The sequence below is a fragment of the Jaculus jaculus genome, chromosome 14 (assembly GCF_020740685.1).
Source record: "Jaculus jaculus isolate mJacJac1 chromosome 14, mJacJac1.mat.Y.cur, whole genome shotgun sequence".
NCBI lineage: Eukaryota > Metazoa > Chordata > Mammalia > Rodentia > Dipodidae > Jaculus > Jaculus jaculus.
In genome coordinates this window covers 9094935-9106869 of record NC_059115.1, presented here as the reverse complement: position 1 = coordinate 9106869, position 11935 = coordinate 9094935, and the positions used below count along the sequence as shown (strand labels likewise).

Sequence of the window (11935 nt, the reverse complement as noted above, 5' to 3'; positions counted from 1 at the left end):
CCTTCCATACCTTTGTGAATGGATGAGATGTATTCTCCTGATTCATTTATTATGTTTAGAATGCTTTTCATCTGTTTCGAGGCAGAATCAATACTTGGTAGAAATAGTGCATGTGCAGTGACAGCAACACCTGTGACTGAGAATTACGTTTAGAAGATTTTCTTTGAAACAGAGCCTCATTCTAGCCCAGGCAAACCTAGAACTCACTTTGTAGCATAGGCTCAAACACATGGCAATTCATCTATGCCAGCCTCCTAAATGGTAGGATTATAGGTGCGAGCCACTGTGCTCAGCTTCTAGTGTCCTTCTTGAAGTCAGGGAAGAAGCATTTAAAGACAGATAGACTAATTGCCTTATAGACTTTTTTTTTTTTTTTTGAGGTAGGATTTATCTGTAGCTCAGGCTAACCTGTACTTCAGGCTGGCCTCAAACTCATGGTGACCTTCCTACCTTTGCCTTTGGAATGCTGGCATTAAAGGTATGTGCTACCATGCCAGGCTCCTTAAAGATTAAAAAAAATAATTTTAGGGGGCTGGAGAGATGGCTTAGTGGTTAAGGCATTTTCTTGCAAAGCCACAGAATACTGGTTCAACTCTCCAGGAGCCACGTAAGCCAGATGCACAAGGGGGTGCATGATCTGGAGTTTGTTTGCAGTGACTGGAGGCCCTGGCATGCCCATTCTCTCTTTCTCTCAAATAAATAAATAAATAAAATATTTTTACTTGTTTACTGTCAAGGAGAGAGAGAGAGAGAGAGAGAGAGAGAGAGAGAGAGAGAGAGAGAGGGAGAGAGGAGGGGTGAGGGAAGAGAGAGAGCCAGAATGGGTGTACCAGGGGTTTCTAGCTGCTGCAAATGAACTCCAGATATGCACCACTTTGTGTATCTGGCTGTACATGGGGACTGGGGAATCAAACCTGGATCATTAGGTTTTGCAGGCAGGCACCTTAAATGACGAGACATCTCTCCAGACCCTCCCCTCCTTTTTTTTGTTTCTTGAGGTAGGGTCTCACTCTAGCTGAGGCTGACCTGGAATTAACTATGTAGTCTCAGGGTGACCTCAAACTCACGGCACTCCTCCTACCTCTGCCTCCTGGGTGTGGGATTTAAAGGCATGTGCCACTATGCCTGACTTCAGACCCCATTTTAAAAATATTTTATTTTTACTTGACAGAGAGGGGGGTGGGGAGGGAGGAAGCGAGCAAGTGAGACACACACACACACACACACACACACACACACACACAGAGAGAGAGAGAGAGAGAGAGAGAGAGAGGTTGAGAGAGACAGAAGGAGAGAATAGGGGTGCACCAGGGCCTCTAGCCACTGTGAATGAAATCAAATGCATGTGTCACTTTGTGCAGCTGGCTGTATGTGGGTACTGGGGAATCAAACCCTGGTTGTTAGGTTTTGCAGGCAAGTGCCTTAATCACTAAGCCATCTCTCCAGTCCATTTTTTTGTATTAGAAAAAAGTCATGGAACTTAGAAGTTTTCATGGTTGCATTATTTGGTAATATTTCCTATGTTTCTAAAGATATTCTAGTGGTATCCACAGACTTGATATTTATCTTGGCACTATTGAAATTTGTTCATAAAATAAGTTTCCTTTTGCACAGTGTAGTTTGTCATTAAGTATTTAACACATCTGAAGTTGAAATACCTTAACTTGATATTTGTTTTCTTTTCTTTTCTTAATATTATTAACAACTTCCATGATTATAAAAAAATACCCCATGGTAATACCCTCCCTTCCCCCACTTTCCCCTTTGAAACTCCACTCTCCATCATAACCCCTCCCCATCTCCATCAGTCTCTCTTTTACTTTTTTTTTTTTTTTTTTTTTTTTTGCTTTTTCGAGGTAGGGTCTCACTCTGGTCCAGGCTAACCTGGAATTAACTCTGTAGTCTCAGGGTGGTCTTGAACTCACGGCGGTCCTCCTACCTCTGCCTCCCGAGTGCTGGGATTAAAGGCTTGCGCCACCACGCCCGGCTCTCTTTTACTTTTGATGTCATCATCTTTTCCTTCTCTTATGACGGTCTTATGCAGGTAGTGTCAGGCACTGTGAGGCCATGGATATCCAGGCCATTTTGTGTCTGGAGGGAGCATGTTGTATGGAGTCCTGCCCTTCCTTTGACTCTTATATTCTTTCCGCCACCTCTTCTGCATTAGACCCTGAGCCTTGGAAGGTGTGATAGAGATATTGCAGTACTAAGCACTGTGGTCATTTCTTTCCATCATGATACCTTCTGAGTCGTCCCAAGGTCACTGCCATCTGAAAAGAGAAGATTCTGTACCAAAAGTGAGAGTAGCATTAATATTAGGGTGTGAACATTAACAGAAGTGCTCACTGGGCAGTTTGATAAGCATAGTATATACATTTAGCCAGACAACAGCAGACATTACACCCCTAGGGCTTATGACTATCCCTGTTTTAAGTTTTCAGTATCAGGGATGTATTCCCTCCCATGGAGTGGGCCTCCAGTCCAATTAGAGGACAGTTGGTTTCCCCCATAACAGACGTGCCACTATTGCACCTGTTGGGTCATTTGGCCTGGCTGGCCAAATACAAGGCTTGCAGTGTCCACTGTTGAGTATCTTCACTGGTGATTTCTCTTTCTCCCATTGAACTGCATGCAGAATGGCTTCTTCCAGCTTTCTGTCAGCTGGTCTACATGGAGGAGTTTATCAGCTCAGTTCCAGCAGGATTTATCAGTGTCCTTGCAGCCCAAGTACATGGAGTCTTCAGCAATAGGGTTTTACCATCTATTCCTGGTGGGAAACCAAGGGCCTCGGCAATGGCCTATAATGTTTTGGGGGCATCAGGGACCTCCCTGGCCAACAACTCACTGGAAGATATCCCATCCCTGGCACTAAAAATTTTCTAAACACAATCTACGGCTCCTGAGTGTACCATTATCCAAAAGAGCAGGATAACATATGACTTATTTATATCCTTTTAGATTTTGATTAGCTGTCCCTCCATCTTTCAGCACATTCGTTTAACTCAGAAGCATTTGTAAAACCTTGTAGTGAGACTTTTTTTTTTTTTTTTTTTTTTGGTTTTGTGAGGTAGGGTCTCACTCTGGTCCAGGCTGACCTGGAATAAACTCTGTAGTCTCAGGGTGGCCTTGAACTCACGGCGATCCTCCTACCTCTGCCTCCCGAGTGCTGGGATTAAAGGCGTGCGCCACCATGCCCGGCTTTTTTTTTTTTTTTTAGGTAGGGTCTCACTGAGCTAGTGTATGTAATCTCAGGGTGGCCTTGAGCTCACTGTGATCCTCTTACCTTTGCCTCCTAAGTGCTGGGATTAAAGGTGTGCACCACCACACTTGGCTTTTGCAGTGAGACTTTTTATCTTGGGTTGTCTTTTCTATCATTTAATTCTTTCTTCAGTGTCAGGCTCCAGAGTGGTGGAATTGCCCAGTAAACCAGACAACAGTATCTCTTTTTATTTCCCCCTTTCTGTGGCCTTGGGTTTTCCCAATTTTAAGTCCTGCCAGTCAGTACCTCATTACTGGAGAGTGGAGGCAGCTCTGTGGGGATGGTCTGTGGTATTGAAGTTCTGTTCTGACTCCAGTTGAGCATTTTTTTTCCCCCAGAGAGAGTTTTGGATTTCTCTGGGCTACAGTGAAGCTCCCTAATCTTGCCATTTTATATCTTTTAGGAGTAAGGGAATCTTGCATTTTCCCCTGTCTATAATCTTAGTTACTTCAGTGTTTCCTTGGGGGGGGGGCATTCAACATTAAAAGCTGGCCTTCCTAAATTACAGAGGATTTTAATTTTTCTGTTATCATCTTAGTATTATAATCTCCTAAATATTCCCTTCTGAAGTATGGTTTGTTATTGACTATGCAGTCTAGGGTAGTGGGCTTGGTGGAGGACTTCCCCCACAGTGCATTTCCCACTGTGTTAGTGCTGCAGAACCGACACAAAGACAAAGCCGTTCTGCAGCCTTGGGCCTGTGAGCTACATGCATACTTGTATACACATTCTTATCAAGTGCAGTTTTCATGCAAACATCAGATGGCCATCTCTCCCTCACACATTCCTTCATTCATTCATTTATTCAGAATTTAACCAATTAAAAAAAATTAATCCCATTTATAACTGTGATTGAGCTCATTACAGACACATCATTGGTCACAGCTAGCTAGTTACTGAGACTGAATACCACTGGTCAACCTGACAGAAAGAGGGCGGTCACCTTGCAGCAGTATCAAAGCTCAGGGATTCCTCCTCTTGTGGGCCAGCTCCTCCAGACCTGACTACTCACAATTTTCGTTTCCCCGGAGAATGCTTACCTTGTCTGGACATCAGGCTCAGGCTCGTCTCCTTTCACTCAGTAACTTTGGCCCGGGGCTTCACAGTCTCCTCAGGCCTCCTGGAAGGGGACCCTGAAATCATGTCAGGGGTGCATGCTTCCCAGTTCCAGGGACATTGGGCGGGCTGGGAGACCCTGGAGCAGCAGTCCTTCCTGACCAACTGGGGTCTTGGCAAAGGAAAAATCTCACTGAGGCCTGCAGAAATTCTCTAGAAAGGCCTCTCCCTCTCTATGTGCCTCTCTCTCTCTCAAATAAATAAATAAAAATAAAATATTAAAAAAATAAAATACACAGAACAAAGAAACAGTACTGAAATCTGCAAGAGAGAAACATTACATCATGTGAGCCACTATCTCTAAATTAATACAAATATTTATTTTAGGGAGAGGGAAAGAGACAGATGAAGGAGAGAGATGGGGGGGGGAGAATATGAATGAATGAGGGCCATGCCAGGACCTCCAACCACTGCAAAAGAACTCTACATGCATGTATCACCCTATGCATCTGGCTTACATGGGTAGTGGGGAATCAAACCTGGGTCCTTAGGCTTAGCAGGCAGATGTCTTAACTGATAAGCCATCTCTCCAGTCCTATTTCTACTTTAAAAAGGATTTTATTTATTTATTAGAGTGAGAGAGGAAAAAAAGAGGGTAGAGAGAGAATGAATGTGTAAGAGCTTTTAGCCACTGCAAATGAACTCTAGACACATACACCACCTTGTGCATTTGGCTAATGGTGGGTTCTGGAGAATTCAACTTGGGTCCTTAGGCTTTGCAGGCAAGTGCCTTAACGCTAAGCCATCTTTTCAGCCCCTATATCTGACAGGCTTTCATTTTAGTTCAGGTTGACTTGGAACTCCCACTGTAGTCCCAGAATGGCCTTGAAATTATGAAGATCCTCCTACCTCAGTCTCCCAAGTGCTGGGATTAAGGGTGTGTACCACCACACCAGGCATACCTACTTTCTGTGGCGTTTGGAATTGAACCCAAGGCTTTGTGTGTGCTAGGCAAGCACTGTACCACCTGAGCTACACCCCTTACCCAGTACTACTTCTACCAAGTGGGCCACATCTCCAACCCAGTGCTACTTTTTAAAGCACTCTTGGGGAAACTGGGTACATTCCAATAAGCATGAGAACCATTAGTCCCCTTCAGGACACAAAACTCCAATATCCTTATATTTTTGAACATGACAGCTACTTTACTTACTTTACAGTGTCATTGCCACCTTCTGTCTCACGCTAATAGCATAGCCAGCTTCTATTTTAGAAAACACATGTGAAGATCAGTTATTTTTCTGTAGACTACCCCAAGTGTCAGGGAGAGAATGACGTCACTGTCGTGTGTTACATGCAGTCTGCCATCTTTATGTGAGTTTTTCTCCTAAAGACATTTATTTATTTATTTATTTGAGAGCGACAGACACAGAGAGAAAGACAGATAGAGGGAGAGAGAGAATGGGCACGCCAGGGCTTCCAGCCTCTGCAAATGAACTCCAGACGCGTGCGCCCCCTTGTGCATCTGGCTAACGTGGGACCTGGGGAACCGAGCCTCGAACCGGGGTCCTTAGGCTTCACAGGCAAGTGCTTAACCGCTAAGCCATCTCTCCAGCCCTCCTAAAGACATTTTAACAAAATGCCACAAATTATGTGGCTTACATCATCATCATGATGTATGATGCACAGTTCTGGAAACAAGGAGTTTAAAACCAGGATTTCACCATTCATGCTTTCTGTGAGACTCTGAATGGAATCTGCTGTATGTATTCTCAGAGTCTAGTGACTCTCCTGGGACTGTAGCTGCACTGAGATGGAAATTGGGGCAAGGAGATTTAAATTAGAAGCCTCTGTCCCAAAGTTATGTCCTGCACAGTATAGATTTTTGTATTGGTTATGTCTAACTACTGTACTAGATAGTCTTTTGTACTGGCTATGCACAACACTGTAGTCTATTTTATCACTTCAAGGCCATGATCAGTATTACAGCTTTAGTCCTGTAATGAAAATCATCTTGTATTTCTTTTTATCTCCATAGCACAGTAGCAGGCACCTACTTGTTACTATTTTTTCTGCTTCTGTAAAACTTACTAATTGAATACTCAAGGTCTCTGGCACTGGGCCAGGGATCTGCACTCTGAAAATTAACAATAATGAGAGTAGTCATAGATAAGGTATATAAGCTCTGAACCACCAAGAATCAGGGTCCAGGCATTGAAGAGATTCCCTTGGGCCCACACTGGCATGAAAATAAACTTCATTCTGATTCTCCACTTAGTCTCTGGTGCCTGTTCTGTGTGCCTCAGTTTCTCTTAACAGCATCACTCCAGTTTATACTGTCATCCCCTGGTGTCTTCCTCTTCTCATAAACACAGTAGTTAGGTTGGATTGGGCCATGCTATGATGACCTCTCTAAATATGTCTTCATGAGCAAACATTTCATTTACAAATAATGTCATATTCAAGGTCACCATGGTTTTGAACTTTGGATTACAACAAACTTTTGGAAACTCCTTGTGTACTTTGCACCAATAGCACTTTTTTTTCCCCCCGAGGTACAGTCTCACTCTAGCTCAGGCTGACCTGGAATTCACTATGTAGTCTCAGGGTGGCCTTGAACTCATGGCGATTCTCCTACCTCTGCCTCCTGAGTACTGAGATTAAAGGCATGTGCCACCACGCATTGCTCTAGCACTTTTTTATGAGGTGGCGGGGAGGGAGAATTGGTGCATCAGGGCTTCCAGCCACTGCAATCCAATGCCAGACACGTGGGCCACCTAGTGTGCAAATGCGACCTTGTATTTGCATCACCTTGTGAGTCCGCCTTAAGTGGGATCTGGAGAGTCAAATATGGGTCCTTAGGCTTTGCAGGCAAACACCTTAACCACTCCGTCAACCTCCACCAGCACTTCTTTTTTTTTTCTTCTTGGTAGCAAACTTTTATTTAAATCTTACATAAAACTCAAGCTTTATAAAAAGCCAACATAATTGAAAATTGAGTTCTCGCTCTAAAGCCTTAAGTATCCAAAGCTTGGAACAGTTAATTTAAAAATAAGCCAACAAATAAAACAGAAAACCCCTGCAGCAGATCCTGCTGAAATACTTAAAAAAAATCTAAGTGAGCATAATCTTTACAAAAGTGATTTCAGCTCAACAGCTGTAAAATGAAAGCTATCTTAATTCTTCAATGGGAGCCACGGCTTCATATCACCAATTTAGAACCTCCTCTTTCTCATTAAATTTGGCCACAAGCCAAATTTCTGGGTAACCTGTTTTCAGGAAATCCTCTTGAAGAGACCAAGTACAAACATAGAAGAGAAACTGCCTAAGCAAGTAGGACAGTGTTCCCTAATAGTGTGCAAAGAATGGAGAGTTCAGGATTAATCTGTGGAACTTGATCTGGACCTTGAACGAGATCTAGATTGGGATCTTGAAGCAGCTCTTTTTGGTGGAGCCTTAGATGGTTCAGGGAGAGGTGAATGGGACCAAGACTGGCTTCTAGATCAGGACTTTGACTTTATATCACCTTTTCCATTATCTTTGGGGGAGCGAGGGCAAGACCTGCTTCTTGAGTGTGAGTGGGAGCCCTGATCAGACTTCGGTTTAGATTTGCTTTTGGATCTAGATTTCCTGCCTTTTGATCGAGACCGTGTTCGACCTTTGCTCCGCGACCTGGATCGAGAGTGACTTTTTGAGATACTTGGAGACCTACTGCGGCTGCTTCTGCAACTCTTACTTCGTGACCTTCTTCTAGAGCGTGACCTAGATCAGCTTCCAGAGTAAGAGCACCTGTGCCTTGTTCCTGGCTTATCTTCAATAGGCCTAATATTTCTGCCATTTATTTCTGTACCATCCAGTTTATCCAAAGCGTGCTTCATGTCAGAGTAGGAGGGAAATTCAATGACATCCTCATTACTGCGTTCTCTGTGAGCATCCGCATATGTCACTTCACCTGCTTGCCACGTGAAATCCTTTGAGTCTTGCCAACTGCAGCGACTAGCGATTTTCTACAATACACCTGTACTCTGTACGAACAGCGGTCCGTATTTGTCTCTGCCAGAGGTTCCACGACGGCTGCACCCGCCTCCCCCACACCACAGTGTGAGGGTTTCGGAGGTGGCTCGGCCGCAAAACACGCAAGGTAACAGTCACTGCGGCTTCCGTAGCTGCGGCCGCGGCGACCGCGACGCGGGCCCGGGCGTGCTCCACGGTCCCGCGCTCGCCACAGAGCGGCTCGCCGTTCAGCTCGTAACCGGCATCGTCGGCGTCGCGGGAGTCCCCGAACCCCGCGAAGCCGCACCCATTTTGGAGGCCTACTTCGAGAAGGCGGCCCCAGCCGCCGAACGGCGCTGGCTGTCCCTCTCCCGGACGCGGAAGCTCAGGCGTCCCACGTGGACGCGCGGCACGTCCGCGGCGGGCGGGCTCCCGGAGGCTGGCGGGGGCGGGCGGGGACGGCAGGAGCGCGAACGCGCGCCCCACAGCCCGGCCGAGCCGCCGGCGACGCTGTACGCCTGCGGGGCGGGGCCGGCGTGTGGCGTCGGCGTGTGACGTCGGCGCGTGACGCTGGCGTGTGACGTAGGCGTGTGACGTCGGCGCGCAGCACGTCCCCGCCCCGCCCCGCCCGCGCGTCGCCGACGGCAGCCGCGGGAAGCTTCTCCGTGAAGGCCTTACCTTGCTTCCGGAATCTTCTCCGCGTCGGCCCAGTCCACTTCATGTTCGCTCCAGCCCTTCTTTTTTTTTTTGGTTTTTTCGAGGTAGGGTCTCACTCTGGTCCAGGCTGACCTGGAATTAACTCTGTCATCTCAGGGTGGCCTTGAACTCATGGCGATCCTCCTACCTCTGCCTCCTGAATGCTGGGATTAAAGGCGTGCCCCACCACGCCCGGCCAGCCCTTCTTTTTTTAAAAAATATTATTTATTTATTTGAGAGAGAAAGAGACTGATACAGAATGGGTGCTCAGAGCCTCCAGCCACTGCAAACAAACTCCAAACACATGCACCACCTCATGCGTCTGGCTTACTTGGGTTCCGGGGAGTTGAACCTGAGTTCTTTAGCTTTGTAGGCAAACTCCTTAATGGCTAAGCCATCTCTCAAGCCTCTGAGCACTTCCGTTTTGAAAAGATTTTATCTATTTGAGAGAGAGAGGAGGAAGAGGAGGGGGAGGAGGAGGAGAGGGAGGAGGAGGAGGGGGAGGAGGAGGGGGAGGAGGACGAGGGGGAGGAGGAGGGGGGGGAGGAGGAGGGGGGAGGAGGGGGAGGAGGAGGAGGGGGAGGAGGAGGGGGAGGAGGAGGGGGAGGAGGGAGGAAGGGAGGGATAGTTCATGTGGTTTGCTGTGGGCTCTGGCAGACCCTCTAATTCTGCCAATCCTCTGGGGGGGATCCATGGCCGTCTTTGCCCTGGGGCTTTGCACCTGATGTCTAGTGGCCAGGTTCAAAACACAAAACCTGAAAATGTTTTTGTGACTCATCTCCACCCCAGCACCGCCATCCAAAAACCACTGGTGACAAGGCTCCAGGGATTGTAATCTCTTGGGAAGAGTATATCTCACACCTGTGCAGTAAGCTCATATAGGAGTACCATTTTCATTCAATGATTCAATGCGACGTGTGAGGTGAAGTGGTTTGACATGACATGCCAGCACACGACAGCCAAGAACATTGGGTACCATGCCTCCTGAGGTTCAAGATAAGGAGGTTTAGCCCCATACACCCATTGTTCAGAGCATCCAGAGAACATTTCCTGCATGGCTCCTGCGTGGCTGCATGCTCTTCACATGTGCTGATAACTCATAGCCGCACATATTCTCTGATGCCTTGAGAAACAAGACTCCCACTGAATTCAGACGTTCCAAATCAGGGGCTGGGGAGATGACTCAGCAGTTGAAGGCATTTGCTTGCAAAGCCTGTTGGTCGTGATTCAATTTCCTAGCACCCATATAAAGCCAGATATAAAAAGTGGCACATGCATTTCCTTCTCACTACTCAGTTCCTTTCATGGGTACCACCAAGGTTTTTCATGCCAGGAGATACAGTTTCTCTCCCACTGCCTTATTCTCCATCACTTATATCTATAAAAAGCAATTATAGCTCTGCTGTCTCACACCCTCCCTTTTATTTAATTTACTTGTCAAATCAGAGGTTAACACGGAGGACACCACAGATGACCTTTTCCAATATATGTCTTCACTTCAGCAAATTTGTAGGGCTCCAGGGATGGCTCAGCAGTTAAGATTCTTGCCTGCAAAGACTAAGGACACAGGTTTGATTTCCCAGTACCCATATAAAACCAGCAGCACAAGGTGGCACATACATCTGGAGTTTATTTGCAGTGGCTAAAGACCCTGGTGCCCCATTCTCTCTCTCTTCCTCTTTATCACTGTAACTTAAATAAATAAATAAATAAATAAATAAATAAATAAAATTCTATTGTTGGGCTGGAGCGATGGCTTTGTGGTTAAGGCTTTTTCCTGCAAAGCCAAAGAGTGCAGGTTCGATTCCCCAGTACTCACGTAAGGCCAGATGTACAAGGCATGTGGAGTGTTTGCAGTGGCTAGAGGCCCTAGTGCACCCATTCTCCCTCCCCCTCTCTTTCTCTATTTCTCTGACTCTCTCTTAAATAAATAATAAAAATCTATTGTCCATAAATGGACATATAGATGAAGAAAGGCAGAAGTTATATGGCAAAGGAAAAAAAAAAGAAAGAAAAAAACCTCTCCTTTTGACCATATGGATCAATAAAGGTGACCTTATCATAAGGAAAATAAACCAAACTCAGAATGCAAGTATTCCATGATGTTGCTGTAAGTTAAATCTCAAAATCACAGGGAAACAGAGTAAGATGATGGTAATGGGAACTTTGGTGTTTAGGAATATGAAGCTATACTGGTCAAAGGGTAAAAAGTTTAGCCATATCTGGGCATGGTGGCACACATCTTTAATCTCAGCACCTGGGAGGCCAAGGTAGGAGGATTTCTGTGAGTTTGAGGCCAGCCTGAGACTACCTAGTGAAATCCAGGTCTTGCTCTAGCAAGACCCTACCTCAAAAAATCATACTTAGCCATAAGATGAATAACTTTTGGATATATATAGCATATATTTGAGCATTGCATATAGTGATAATAACCAGCATTGTTGAAACTTACTAACAAAATAGAACTTAAGTGCTTTCAAAACAGATACAGAGTATCTACAAGAGGAGAGAGATATGATGGTTCATTTAAGTGTGGCAGCCATCCCACAAACACAATATAACACATCTTTACACCGGACACATTTACAGTTTGTATTTGTAACTAGACTTCAATAAAACTGCAGTGCATTCAAGGAAATGAATTGAAATAAACAGACTGAGTAGAAGATGTAGAAAGACTGAATAATACCATATTCTATTTTTTGTTTGTTGTTAGTATATAGAAAAACTACTGATTTCTGTGTGTTTATTTTGTATCCTGCTTTGTTGCTAAAAGTGTTTATTAGCTCTAACAGTTTGATGGTAAAGTCTTTAGGGTCCTTTATGTATAGAATCATATCATCTACAAATAATGATAATTTGATCTCTTTCTTTTGAATTTGTATCCTTTTATGAGCATCTTTTGCCTAAGACTTTCAGTACTATATTAAA

General features: G+C 45.2%; 1 pseudogene; it reads right to left on the bottom strand.

Moving 5' to 3' along the window:
- Positions 1 to 5818: 5818 nt before the first annotated feature.
- On the bottom strand, positions 5819 to 9029 carry LOC123454818 (annotated as a pseudogene).
- Between the last annotated feature and the right edge of the window lie 2906 nt (positions 9030 to 11935).